This window comes from Scyliorhinus canicula, chromosome 20 (genome assembly GCF_902713615.1).
Source record: "Scyliorhinus canicula chromosome 20, sScyCan1.1, whole genome shotgun sequence".
NCBI lineage: Eukaryota > Metazoa > Chordata > Chondrichthyes > Carcharhiniformes > Scyliorhinidae > Scyliorhinus > Scyliorhinus canicula.
In genome coordinates this window covers 46,852,309-46,866,871 of record NC_052165.1, presented here as the reverse complement: position 1 = coordinate 46,866,871, position 14,563 = coordinate 46,852,309, and the positions used below count along the sequence as shown (strand labels likewise).

The following is a 14,563-nucleotide window of genomic DNA, read 5'->3' as shown; positions in this document are numbered from 1 at the left end:
TCTATGCGCCTGGTTACTGAAGCCTCTACTAAGGGGAAAGGTTTCTTCCTATCTACCCTACCTATACCACTCATAATTCCTTACACCTCGGTGAGGTCCCCTTCAGCCTTCTCTGCGTGAAGGAGAACAACCCCAGTCTAACCAGTCTCTCTTCATAGTTGAAATGCCCCAGCCCAGGTAGCATCCTGGTGCATCTCCTCTGCACACTGTCCAGCGCAATCACATCCTGTGTGGCAACCAGAACTGACACACAGTACTCTAGCTGTGACCTAATGAGCACTTTATATAGCTCCATCACAACCTCCCTGCTCTTATATTCTGTGCCTTGGCTGATAAAGGCAAGTATCCCCAATGCCTTCTTAACCACCTTACTTAACTGTTCTGCTGCCTTAAGGGATCTTTAGAAATGCAACCCAAGATCATTATCTGGTCCTTAAATAAGAGATAAAAGCCAGGACGACTTGGGGAAAAGCTACTTTGTAAAATTCCTATACAACCCCCTCAGGTGATGGAAAGTAGCCTAAGACTGTGGCAGCAAACCTTTAATACAGAACCTATCAGATAGAGATGTGATTATTGATTCTGTTTATAACAAACTAGATTTAACTGAAAATTGACAGAACATGTTTTGTACATTGATTGATGTGCTGTTTGAATAGACTACATGTGCCCATCATAAATACTTTGCAGACTAGATGGATTAGTCAGGGAATCTCTTGTATTTGAGTTTGGATATAACAGTTGCACCAATATTTATTCACTTTAGGAAACAAACTTTTAAATACAACGCTTCTAAAAGCCTGTGTCAATTATACAGTCCAACGGTTGCAGTATTAACAGTGCGGACAATTTCAATCACAGATAAAATCTGTATAACATGGTTTTCACAGTAATTTTGTCACTCTTTGAAGTTAGGAACAGGAGGGTGCCATTCAGCCCCTTGAGTCCCTGCTCTACTAGTCAGCTATATTGTGGCTGATCTGTCCCTCAACTCCTTACCTACCTTTGCTCTAGATCCCCTCATCCCCAACAATGAGGAAATGTAATGGGCTGGATATTCATGCAGTTGGGGAGACACTGTGGAGAAGTGAACATTGCAGCCAGAATATGATTCCAGGATTTCCAACCCTCTTCTAGGGATTTCAGATTTTCAGTGGAGCTTCTTGAGGTTGCGGATTAATTTGGTTCATGAGAGAGCAGCACGGTGGCGCAGTGGCTAGCATTGCTGCCTACAGCGCTGTGGACCCGGGTTCGAATCCCAGCATTGGGTCACTGTCCGTGTGGAGTTTGCACATTCACCCAGTGTTTGCATGGGTTTCACCCCCACAACCCAAAGATGTGCAGGTTAGGTGGATTGGCCATGCTAAATTGCCCCTTAATTAGAAAAAAATATTGGTTTCTCTAAATTTATTTTTTAAAAATTTGATTCATGAGCCCAGCCCGCACCCTGCTGACCTGCCTGGCTCCATTGCAGTGATGGGCATCTATTAGCCCTCCACAATTTTCATGGAGTTGGGCCAGCTTTACAAAGAGCTATGGTTCTTAGTACCGCAGAGGTGTCGTAACTATAGTGTGCAAGACAGAGTAAGTTCAAAAGGTGCTCCTCATTCCTCCCCCCCGTGCCAAGTCATGACACCCCACCCACTGGCTATGGCCCCTCATAGCACCTATGCCAAGCAATGGCATGTCCATGCTCATTCACCCACAATATTCTATATAGAACCAATGGCCCTATAGTGACAATAGGATGTGTTAAGTAAACTTTTTTAAAATGTCATTAATTGAAAACTTTCCACTTTAAAAAAAAACGTATTTACTACAACCATTCAGGGGTTAGAGGGCATGGATTTTTTAATTATAACTGGTATGAAGTCCCTCAGCATCAAGGTGGGCCTTGTAAACCTCCCACCTTGATACACCTGATGGCTACCTCGGGTCAGCTGTTTGACTTCACCTGCATCCTGCCAGGAGGAATGCCCTGGGCGGGATTCTCCCAGCCTAGGGCCGAGCCGGAGAATCCCAGCAATCAGACCACGCAGCCCCAACGCCGGCACGCGATTCTCCGCAGAGCCGTTGGCGGGGGGGGGCTCCGATGGGGCTGGCCCACAACCAGGGCCCACCAATAGGCGGGCCGGCCTCTCGCTCCCCGGGCCTATTTTCTTCTGCGCCGGCCCCTGAACTCCCGCGCCATGTTGCGTCAGGGCCGGCGCATTGAGGGAGGCCATCACGCATGCGTGGGTTGGCGCCAATGCCACTGCGCATGCGCGGATCCTGCGGCGCACAGTTCACACCGGGATGGGAGGCTGGAGTGGTGTGAACAGCTCGAGTGCCGTGCTGGCCCCATGTTGGGGCCAGAATCGGTACTCCCAGTGGCCCATTCACGCCGTTGTTTCCGATGGCGTGGACACTCTGCCACTGAATGGGAGAATCTCGTCCCCTGTCTTTCTAGGGACTCTCTGATGTGGAGGATGGGCCCTCACTGGACTAGTAATTGAGCGGCTCAGCTAATACTTTGCGGGCGTAGGTTCAAATCCCAGCATGGCAACTGTCGTGGTCTTTTCCAGTCTGTTGCCACCATATATGCTGTGGGTCTTGATATAGACCTCAAGGGTTCTGACTCTGTGCTAAGCAAGATATTGAGAATGTCGAGGTTTCTGGTTCAGTTTAATTCCATGAAGTTTATCACTAGCAGCGACTATATACAGCTCTGCACAGGCCTTGGCCTAGCCTGGGTCCTAACAGTTACATAGGCTGATTACTTGACTATGTGCTTGACTCATAAGATATACATGAAACCTCACTGATGTAGAGCGGCAGCAATTAGTGAACATTTGTAGTAAGGATCTGTTAAATACCTTTGTTGCCACAAAGACAAAAGCTGCGGAAGTGCCCACTCTAGATTCTTGTAAAACATGATGAGAGATTTATTAAGGGTGTTGCTCAAACAATGAACATGGTGATCTGCTGAAAGCCCGTTCAAACACTCTGCTGATGTCGCTAAATATCACTTGATGCAGAAACAGCAGGAATATATTCTCAGATACATACCCTTCCTCCGTTACTTCGTTGGTGTGACAACAATTCACATTTACACAATAGATCCTCTTATGTTTTATTTCTATGCATATACACTTTTCAATCAGACAGTCTCTGTGGTGGACATGTATTCCTTTTTGGTTGAATTCGGTGTTCTTGAACTTGGCTACTTGCGACCTCAGAAGTGTCCTCATTCTTTTCTGTAGATGGTACTTCTTGAGCAGTTGTTTCAGTATTTGTCAATATTGGCATTGATAAGTCCTCAGAAACAGAATCTGCATCTGTCACTGTCTCTGGTCTCAGTTCTGAAGCATTGCACTCCAGATATTCTAACAGTAGACCCTCTTGAAGTTTCTGAAAACTCACTTAGTGCAGTAATTAACTGATCAGCCTGACATCACCAGACTCTTTCATCATCCGTCTGTATGGTGTACAATATTGGACCTGTCTTTGCTGAGCTAACACTTTCTCTCTTCCTGTTTGAAGACTCGCTTTTCAGAGATTTTTTCCCTCCCAGCAATATTGCTTGTTGTGGTCGGTTGACAATCTGAAATATCAGGTGGAGTTAACAAATCAAACGGAGTTCTTAGTTTCCTCTTGAACAACAGCATTGCAGGTGAACTTTGCGTGGTAGCATGTACAATGTTCCAATAAGGTATGAGAAATCTGTTCACTCTTCTTGATAATGTTCCCTTATCCTTCAATACTTTGATAGAATGTTTTAATGACTGCACCAAACATCCAGCCAATTTATTCGTTGCTGGATGGTATGGAGCTGACTTGATATGGTGTACACTGTTCCCTTTCAAATAGTCCTCAAACTCCTTCAAAGTAAACTGCGTACCATTATCACTGACAATCTGCTCCGATGTTCCTTAATCATCTACCGATGTCACTCGTGCTTTCCTCTTCCTCCCCTCCTTTACAATCAAGCTGGTGGTGGTGCTAGAAGCTTGGTTCTGTCTGTACTCCCTGGACGAAGCAGCTTCCAAAATGAAAAAAAAGCTTAGTGAGTGAGACACAGCAATTCTCTGCACTACCTTTCTGTTTCTTTTTGATTGTCTGATGGTATCCCATTCCCTTTTGTCCCTCAAATCCCTTGAGCTGCAGTGTGAGCACCTCTCTAAATATGCTATCTACATAACTCTCAACCTCGCGGATGTGCTCAAGTGTTTCCAGCCACCGCTCGAGCTCTGATACCCGGAGCTCAAATGTCTGCATCTGGGAGCACTCTCCGCACACGATGTCATCGAGGATGCCAATAAGGTCCATACCTTTCCACATATAAACAGGCCACAGATTCCACTCAACTGACATCACCTGCCATGGCTTATACTTGGGCTTACTGAATCCGACGTGCTAACTTTGCGAAATACTTAATCGTGAAGATATTCCCTTTATTTGACTTTAGCCTCCTCTTAGTCGCTGACTTTTTTCTTATCCTGGTGCTTCTCAGTTAATCCCTTAATAATCTTCCATCTTTTGGGGTCTTGGTCTACAACTGCTCCTTCTGACCTGTGAAAGTAGTTAGGAAAAAAAGACATTAGAAAAGAAAGAGAAAACCTCCCTCCCCCATTTCCCCTAACTCCCACACTTACCAACCTGCCAACTCTACTCACTGCTTGTTGCACTCTTGAATGTAAGGCTAGGCTCAGTTACCCATGCCAACCATGGTAACCCAACTGGCTCACTTATGTCCTTTAGGGAAGGAAATCTGCCATCTTTTCTGTTATGGGCCAGGGCTTAGAGAACACCAAAGTATATCATGGAGTTCACCTGACCTACAACTTTTATTAGAATTTGGTTATGAGAAGCACAAGGGCCCACTTTCTAGGTGTGATGCAACAGAGATCTTAAGTATTTTAAAACAAAAAGCCAGGGACCCATGGGGATGACCCAATTAATCTCCCCGTGGAGCTCGTGGAGTACGAGCTCCTTAGCTGAGTGGTGGAGGCCTAGCAGCTGGGGCTCTTGAACCTTGTACTTTAAAGCCGGCCCGGATTGGGACCGACATGATTGGTAGACCCAGCTGGTACTTTTGTGCTGTATGCTGTGTTGCGGCCTTTACTTTAGTTTTGTCAAATAAACTTTTTGTATAAGCTTCTCGGTACTCCTGAAGGTAATGTAGTTTGGTTGGTCACCTGTCTGGCTCAGTTGGTCCTTCAAAGGATAAGATGAAGAGATAACAATAGCGAACATTGTTGAGATCATTGTTATTCCCTCTGCCAACCTGGGCCTACTCCTCCTTTGTTGTCATGGCAACTCTAACCTCCTTGCGCTATGCATTCTATGCCTAGCAGCATGTAAGCAGCATTTAGCAGGGTGATACTTGACAGGGCATGAATCCATTTATATATAGTGCCTTTCATGACCGTAGGACATTCCAAAGCACTTACAGCCAAGTGCAGTGCAGAAGGAGGACATTGAGCCTGTCATGCCTTCACCAACTCTTTGAACAAGCAATCAAATTAATTTCTACACCCTAGCTTTTTCCCCAGAACCACACAAAGGCATGTCAGAATTCTTTTTCAAAGTACCTATGATTCGACCACCTTTTCAGGCCGTCTTTTCCAGATCTTAACAAGAAAAAATTCACTCATCTTCTCTCTAGTTCACAGATGTGTAGGGCGTGATTTAACCCCCCCCCCCAACCACCACCCCACCTCTTAAGGGCAGGGCACCTCAGGCAACGATCCCTGGCATGCGCAACCTGCCAGCTGGGCACCTTGACACTGCAAACCTGACATCCTGACAATGCCCCTACCAGCCTGCCAATGCCACCAGGGCACCCTGGCAGACAGTGCCAAGGTGCCAGGCTAGCAGTGCCAATGTGCCCCCATGTGCCAAGAATGCCAGGGTATCACCCTGCACAGAGCTGGACCACCTGGGGACCTCCGATGGCCTGGGTGACCCCGCTACGTGCCAATACGCCTGGTCCATGTTTGTGTGAACTAGTGCCAAATGGCACCATGACGAGGTCTCCCAGGTGCGGGTGTTCATTTCCGAGCCTCAGGAATTGGGTGCACTTAAATATGTTCATCGTTAGATCTTGAGGCATTCTGAGCATCGCAAATCTCATGAAAGGCCTTCGCCCAATTTAACAGCCTCGTCGCATCACCAAGTAGGGCATGATGATGCCATTCGTTTGTGCTCATAATCTCCGGTTATTGATCTACTTGCTAGAGGAATCAGTATGCTTGTATTTGCTCTATCCAACGTATTCAGAATTTTGAACACTTCTAATGGGTCTCCTATTCACCACTTCTTGTCAAAGGAGACCAATCCTAGATTGCCCAATTACACCAAATAACTGAAACTCCTCATATCACCCTGGTGAACCACCTCTGCATCTTCCTGAAGGCCTTGGCATTCTGTCCAAAGTGTGGTACCCGGAATTGGACACACTATCACAGTGAAACCTAGCCAGTAATCTGTAAAGTACAATTTGCAGTGTAGTCATTCATTTATTGCGGGAAACGCAGCAGCCAATTTGGGCACAGCAAGCTCCCACAAACAGCAATGTGATAATGACTGGGTAATTTGTTTTGGTGATATTGGGTGAGATATAAATATTGGGCCAAGATGGTGTGGGAAATTGCCCTGCTCTTCTTCAGAATAGTTGCCGTGGGATCTTTCCATCCACTTTTGGGGATAGACATTGTCTCTTTTTAACATTTGATCTGAAAGACTTCACTGTTGACAGGATATCACTCCCTCAGCACTGCACTCGGAATCTCAGTTTGGAACATGTCTTTGGAAAGGGGCTGGTACCCACAACTCTGATTCTGAGGTGCGGGAGTTATCAATGAGCCACACCTGACAGCGGTTTGTACCGAGACCGACTAGGACAGAGATCTTCCGCTCTGTGGCAGCACTTGTTCTCCATTCAGCCAGCTCTTCACAGCTGGCTAACAGCAGGCTCCCTCACACAGTAGGAATCACACCATGCAGAGGTGGTGATTCCCAGTCATCCTGTCAGAACATTAGGAAGAGGTTCACAGTCTTCAAGTGGTCCACTTCTATGGTGTAAACACCATCAACTCCCAAAGTAGATAAGCTTGCATACTCCTGCTCAAGAATCACGTACCGCAGTATTACTAAACAGGTATGATCATGGAGAGGTTTAGGGATTATTTTATTGCTGTAACTTACTTAACAGTTAAAAATAAACAATTCTGAAAAGATTATTTACTGGTTGTGTTGAAGAGTTGGGAAAACTTTTGAGAGAGGGCACAAAGGAGATTTACAAGACTGGGACCAGGGAAAACTTAAGTTGGATTGTTCTCCTTGGAGCAGAGAAGGTTAAGGGAAGATTTAATAGGGGTGTTTAAAGATAGGAGGGGTTTTGTGGAATAAATAAGGAGAAACTGTTTCGACTGGCAGGTGGGTCAGTAATCAAAGAACAAAGATTGATGATAATATGTTAAAGGCCAGAGGAGAGATGAGGCTATTTACAAAGCAAGTTTCTGTGTAATGTGCACCTGAAAGAGCAGTAGAACAGATTCAATGCTAATTTTCAAAGATAATTGAATAAATACTTGAGAAGGAAAGGTTTACAGGGCTGTAGGCAAAGTGGAATGAACTGGATAACTCACAGGCGTGATGGGCCAAATGGCCTCCATTTCTGTATTATTCTATGGTTCTTTAAGTCTCATGCTTTCTCCATCCTCTCTGTTAATTTTCTTAATTTGTTAACGAGATGTGGGCATCGCTGGCTACGCCAACATTTATTGCCCATCCCTAATTGCCCTTAGGATGGTGGTGCCTTCTTGAACCGCTGCAGCCCATGTGGTGTAGGTACACCCACAATGCTGTCAGGACAGTATTGTTACCCCTGACTTGTACCTTGTAGATGGTGAACAGGCTTTGGGAGTCAGGAGTGAGCTATTCTTCGCAGAATTCCCAGCCTCTGACCTGCTCTCATAGCCACAGTATTTATATGATTGGTCCAATGATAAGCCCTCAGGATGTTGATGGTGGGGGAGTTGCTGGTGACCATGCTGTTGAATGTCAAAGGGAGATAGTTGGATTCTCTCTTGTTGGAAATGGTCGTTGCCTGGCACTTATGTGGTACGGATGTTACTTGCCTGTTATCAGCCCAAGCCTGGATATCGTCCGGGTCTTGCTGCATTTGGACACGGATTGTTTCTGTTCAAAATGTATCCCATTTAGTATGGTGATAGTGCTACATTACACAATAGTGATTATTCTCAATATGAAGAAGGGACTTCACCTCAGTAAAGACTAGTGGCTCTAAAGATTCTGTCATGGACAGATGCATCAGTGGCAGGTAGATTGGTGAAGACAGGGTCAAGTCGGTTTTTCCATTACCACCTGCCATAGTGGCAGTCCAGCAGCTATGTCCTTTAGGATTTGGCCACCTCAGTCAGTAGTGGTGCTACCGATCCTTCTTGGTGATAGACATCTTGAGTACATTCAGTGCCCTTGGCACACTTGATGCTCCTTCAAAATGGTGTTTAATATGGAGGAGTACTGATTCATCAGTTGAGGAAGTTTCATTGCTCATTGTCATGAGACTTCATGGGGTCCAGTGACAATGTTGAGTACTCTAATGGCAACTCCTTCCCAACTGTATACTGTTGGTGGGACAGGACATATCCAAGGATAGTGATGGTGGTGCCTGGAACATTGTGAGCATGACTATATTAGGTTATTGTTTGACTAATCTCTGGAACAGCTCTTCCAATTCTGGCACAAAAGGAGGACTTTACAGAATTGGCAAGGCTGGGTGTGCTGTTATTTCTGGTGAAGAGGTTGATAGCAGTTCAGTTTAATTCCTTTTTATATCGTGGTTTGATACAACTGAGTGGCTTGTGAGGCCATTTCAAAGGGCGGGTCTGGAGTCATATGTAGGCCAGACCAGGTAGGGATGGCAGATTTCATTCCCTGAAGAACATTAGTGAACCAAATGGGTTTAAAATAACCATCAGTAATAGTTACATCATTACTAATGATTTGAAGAATGAAATGAAAATCACTTATTGTCACAAGTAGGCTTCAAATGAAGTTACTGTGAAAAGCCCCTAGTCGCCATATTCTGGCGCCTGTTCGGGAAGGCTGGTACGGGAATTGAACCATGCTGCTGGCCTGCCTTGGTCTCCTTTCAAAGCCAACGATTTAGCCCAGTGAGCTAAACCAGCCACAATTTACTTTACATTCCAGATTTATTAATTGAATTGAAATTCCACTAGTTTCCTTGGTGGGATTTCAATGCTTGACTCCAACCAGAGTCCCTGAATTATTGGTTCAGTATCACCTCTCCACCACCTCTTTTGGGTGTTCCTCGCTTATTTTATTTTTATTTTGGTTGATTTGACCTCTCTTTCCAGGGGCACAATGCTGTTGTTAAACTTGTCTACAATTGAAATGGAATGAAAATCGCTTATTGTCACAAGTAGGCTTCAAATGAAGTTACTGTGAAAAGCCCCTAGCCGCCATATTCCGGCGCCTGTTCAGGGAGGCTGTTACGGTAATTGAACCGTGCTGTTGGCCTGCCTTGGTCTACTTTAATAGCCAGCTCTTAATTGGATGGACTTGCGTTTAATGTTTTTGCCTTCTCTTACCCTGGCCAATGATGAGTGATTCACTGACATTTGAGATCATTTTTCCCACTGCAGTGATAGGACAAGCTTTTTTATTTATTTTACGGGTCCCAGGAAGCGTTGAGTCAGGGCAAATGTTACCTCATCCAGACCTAATTTGCTCTCTGGTATTTGCAGGTCAGATTGAGGCATTGGAGAGCTGTGTATTGGTAGGCATGTCTCGGGAGATAGCACTCTCATCTCAGAGTCTGAGCTCTTGGTTTCAAGTTTCAGTTAGAGGCTCAGGCACAAAGTCCAGGCTGACATGTCCAGTATAGTCCTGAGAAGATTCCGCACTGTCAGAGGTGCTATCTTTTGGGATAAAGTATTAAATCAAGAATCCATCTGTGTCGTCAGGTGGAAGTAAGAGAATCCACGACAATGTTTGAAAAAGAGCAAGATAATTCTCCCGGTATCCAGGCCAAATTTAAAACTCAACCAATATTGCAAAAACTGTTCACCATACCGCCATTATCACATTGCCTTTAATGGGAGCTTGCAGTGCACAAATTGCCCTTCTGAAGGGCAACAAGGGATGGGCAATAAATCCTGGCCTAGGCAGTGACGCCCACATGCCGTAAATGAATAAAAAGAAATTTGTTGCCGTCTTTCCTACATTACAACAACTTGGTTATAAAGGGTTTTGGGATGTCCTGGAATTGTGAAGGACTCGATAGAATTGCAAGTCGTTCTGTTTTGACAAAGAGAGGGCAAAATGTTAGTCTAATTGCCGATTGCGAACGTATGCTCATCCTGGGTGAACATTGACATTGGATAGACCACTTTTACTGTGTTTAGTAGTTTGGGAAAAGGTCATTGGGTGATTTTTGCCCTTGAATCAGGCTTTTATATTTTGAATTGTTGTGTTTGGATCAGGAATGCTATAGAATAACAGTGTGGAGAATTATAAACTTGGATTGGATTTTGTGGATCTGCCGTTGAGCACCGTATAAAAGGAAGCCTTGTGTTCTTCCTTCCCATCTGATTAAACACAAGGGCTGGCGAGATGGAAGCCTAAACCTGGTGTTGGCATAGTTTGCCTAGTGTGGGTGGTCTAAATATTGTAATGAAGAGTTGAAGGCAGTGGCAGTGAACAGTGTTTAACATAATTGCAGTCAATCATCTTTCAGTCTTGAATGTGATATAAGGCTGAACAGGCTAAAGCATAATTTTCTTATTTTGCTCATTGGGTGGCAGTTTCACTGCTGAATCAGGACGTTGTGTGTTCAGGTCCACTCCCAGGAGCTTTGTGTGTACAGTCTCAGCTGTGGTTCAGTAGAGGGAACCATTGCCTTTGACTCAGTAGGTCATGAGTTCAAGTTCCCATCCAGAGACTTGAGCTCAAAATCCCACTGATATTCCTGTGCAGTACTGCACTGCAGAGGTGTTGGATAGGATTCTCCATCCAACCCCCCCCCCCCCCCCCCCCCCCCCCCCCCCGGTTGGCATGGCGCCAGCGCCGGCCGAACTCCTGAAGGTGCGGAGGATTCCGCACCTTCTGGGTGGCCTGTCGCTGGAGTGGTTCACGCCACTCCTCGGCACCCTCAAATACGGTCACAAACATCCCCCACCTTTTCTCAAACTCCCCTGCTGAGCCCCTTAACTAACCAAAATCTCCCGACTCACTACAACGTAATCAATCCTCGAATACACCTTATACATGTGTGAAAATAAGGAATACTTCCTCCCCCCTGGGTTTTGAAAGTGCCATGGTTCTACCATACCCGTCCTCTCCATAAACCTCCCCAGCTCCCTTGCCATTCGTACCCTACCCATCGACCTGGGGCACGATCTATCCACCTTCAGCTCTAGGACACAGTTAAAATCTTCTCCCATGATCAACTGGTACGTGGCCAAATCCAGGATTGCTGCCAGCAACCCCCTCATAAAGCCCACATCATCCCAATTTGGGGCATACAGATTTACCAACACGACCGGTGCCCCTTCCAATACCCCACTCAATCACATATCTCCCACCTGGATCCCATACCTCCTTCGCACTCAAGAATCCCATTTCTTTGCTCATTAAAATTGGCATACCCTTCGATTTCAAACCAAACCCCGAATGAAAAACCTGCCCGACCCACCCCTTCCTTAACCTAACCTGGTCTTTCACACGGAGGTGTGTCTCCTGCAAAATGACAACCCCCGCTTTCAAGATCCTGAGGTGCGCGAAGACCCGGCCCATTCAGTCCCCGGACGTTCCACGTTACCAACCTTACCGGAGGCTTGCGCCTCCAATCCCCTCTATCATCCGTCATCTTCCCCACTTAACTCCTGCCCCTTTAATTCCACTTCAAACCTAGCCCATCCCAGATGGCTCCTTTCTTCGCCCTTGACCATGTCATCTCTCACCCCCTGCCACGTTGCAGAAATCCCCCCCCCCCCCCCCCCCCCCCCCCCCCCCCCCCCGCCCGCGCTTTTCTTCTTCCCCCCCCACTTCCCCTTTCCTCCCCTCCCCCGGCCACCCCTCTTGGCCTTCTCCCCCACCACCTAACTTCCATTCACCAGCATAACCTGCTAGCGCGGCTGCCCCTGCCCAAAAGGCACATCCTAATGACCTCCACCTCCCTATTCTGCCCCCCTACTCCTCAGCTCAAAGAAGGCCTCCTACTGGCCTTACTCTCCCCCACCCAAACAAGGACTTCTCCTGAACTCCAGGTAGCCTTCTCCAAAAGCAAACAAACAGATGTTAAACACAAACAGTCCCATAAAACAGGAGGGGGGATGGGAACATCCATCCCCACATAAACATTTCACCCCTACAACTCCTTACAATCGCAACATTGAACAAATAAAGGCGAAAATCCCCCAATCCCTACACGCACTTCAAACATGCTCCCGACCATTACATAGTGTCAGCACCCCGGTTCCCAAGCATTGTCCACTCAGTTCTCCCCCAGTTTATGCTCCTTAATGAGGTCTTCGGCCGCTTCTGGGGTCTCGGAATAATACTCCTGGCCTCAGAATGTCACCCATAATTTCGCCGGGTAGAGCACCCCAAACCTGATCTGCCGCTGGTTCAGCACCGCCTTGGCCTTGTTGAAACCTGCCTGCCATTTTGCCAACTCGGCTCCGATGTCCTGATAAATCCAGATGTTATTTCCCTCCCAGCCGCAGCTACGCTTCTCCCTGGCCCACCATAGAATTTTGTGTTTCTCCATAAATTTATGGAGCCTCACGATCACCGCCAGCGGCGGCTCCCCAGCTCTAGGTTTTTGCCTCAGAGCCAGCATCCTCGAGACGTACCTCATGGCACTCACACCTTCCACTCCTTCAGACAGGCCCACTATTCGCAGGTTCTGTCTTCTCAAGGTATTTTCAGCTCTTCAAACCGTTGCCCTCAACATCTTACAAAGGTCTCCTAAGAGCCCCAACTCCGCCTCCAGAGCCACCACACGCTCGCTGTGGTCCGAGATCACTCCTTCAATCTCCTGAATCTGTGACCCCTGCACCTCCAAACACCTCTCCATCCGCTCCAAAGTACTCTCCAGGGGTGCCACAGCTTCTGCAATGGCCGTTGCATGATCCTCATGTACTTCTTTCCTCTGTTTATGGAATTCCTCTTTGATAAATGTCATCAATTTCTGTATCTGGGGCCTTACACCTTGCCCCTCTCCCTGCCTGCATGCTGGAAGAGACTGTCTGTGAAGCACAAAACTGTTTCAACTTTCCAGCCAAACCTCTTACTGTTTTCTGCAGGGTCCGGTGATCAGAAGACATACCATTCCAGGGGTAAACTACTCCTCTATCATTCGCCTCCGCCTTTTCATCAAAATTCCACCCGGATCTGGGTAAAAAGAGCCCTTTTCTGTGACTTTGAACAGGAACAGCCCTTTATGTGACCAATCACTCCATGGTCACAGGCGGAAGTCCTCTGTGACTCTCAATGTTTCCAATAAACTGCAAGGCCAAGTCTGAAAATCTCCAGCAGACTGTTCACAGATCAATTCCTTTATGTTATTGTACCTGTATGGGTCTGCAAAAATAAATGGGGCCACACATTTTAATAGATCACCCACACACTTAAAAAAATTGAAGAGAATGTTGGTCTCTGAAAATCCGCATCAGATAGGTCTCAGGTAGCGAGTTAACGATGAGTTGTGTTTGTCAATTGGTCTTACCACTGTTCATATTGAGAAAGCAGTGTGTTAGTGAGATCATTATCACCTCGGACTCTAAAATGGGTGTAAAAGATCCCTTGGCACTTTTTATCCCTCAGAGGCTGGTTTATCTCACAAGGCTAAATCGCTGGCTTTTAAAGCTGACCAAGCAGGCCAGCAGCATATGTTCGATTCCCGTACCAGCCTCCCCGGACAGGTGCCGGAATGTGGCGACTAGGGGCTTTTCACAGTAACTTCATTGAAGCCTACTCGTGGCAATAAGCGATTTTCATTTCATTTTTCATTTCATTGAAGCAGATTACCTAGACAATGATCTTACTTCTCTTAATGGGATCTTGCTATGTGAAAGGTACGTTTTTCTCTGTTATAACCACAGCAACAGAATTACAAAAATAATACTCCATCAGAATAGCATTTTGAGAAATCCTGACGATGTGAAAGACACAAAATGTATGTTTTTTCTTTCTCTCCCTCACATTGTTTCCTCTCTCCTTCTGATAACGGCCTCAAATGGAGCATTTGGCCACATCCATTGCTTTGCGATTGCCTGTTGTCTCAAACATCTTCCCTGAGCTGCATCATTGTGTCCTGTGTAACGCGAGCAGAGTACCACGCAGAGATGTGGGAATTGGATTAACCGGATAACTCTTTCAAAGAGCTGGCAGACGCGCACACAGGGCCTGTGGACAGGCCCAGGCAAAGCTGAATGGGTCTCCTCACTCCGTGATTCTTTGATTCCGTTAATTGCACGTGGACACCAAACCCTGATCTCAGTCTAGGTTTCATTTTTTTAACTGTCAA

General features: G+C 46.3%; 1 protein-coding gene across 12 annotated transcripts in view; it reads left to right on the top strand.

Annotated features, from left to right (window-relative positions):
• The window catches only part of nav3 (neuron navigator 3), an 838,834-nt gene that overhangs the window by 659,507 nt on the left and 164,764 nt on the right, over positions 1 to 14,563 (top strand). The gene's annotated exons all lie outside the window — the stretch shown is intronic.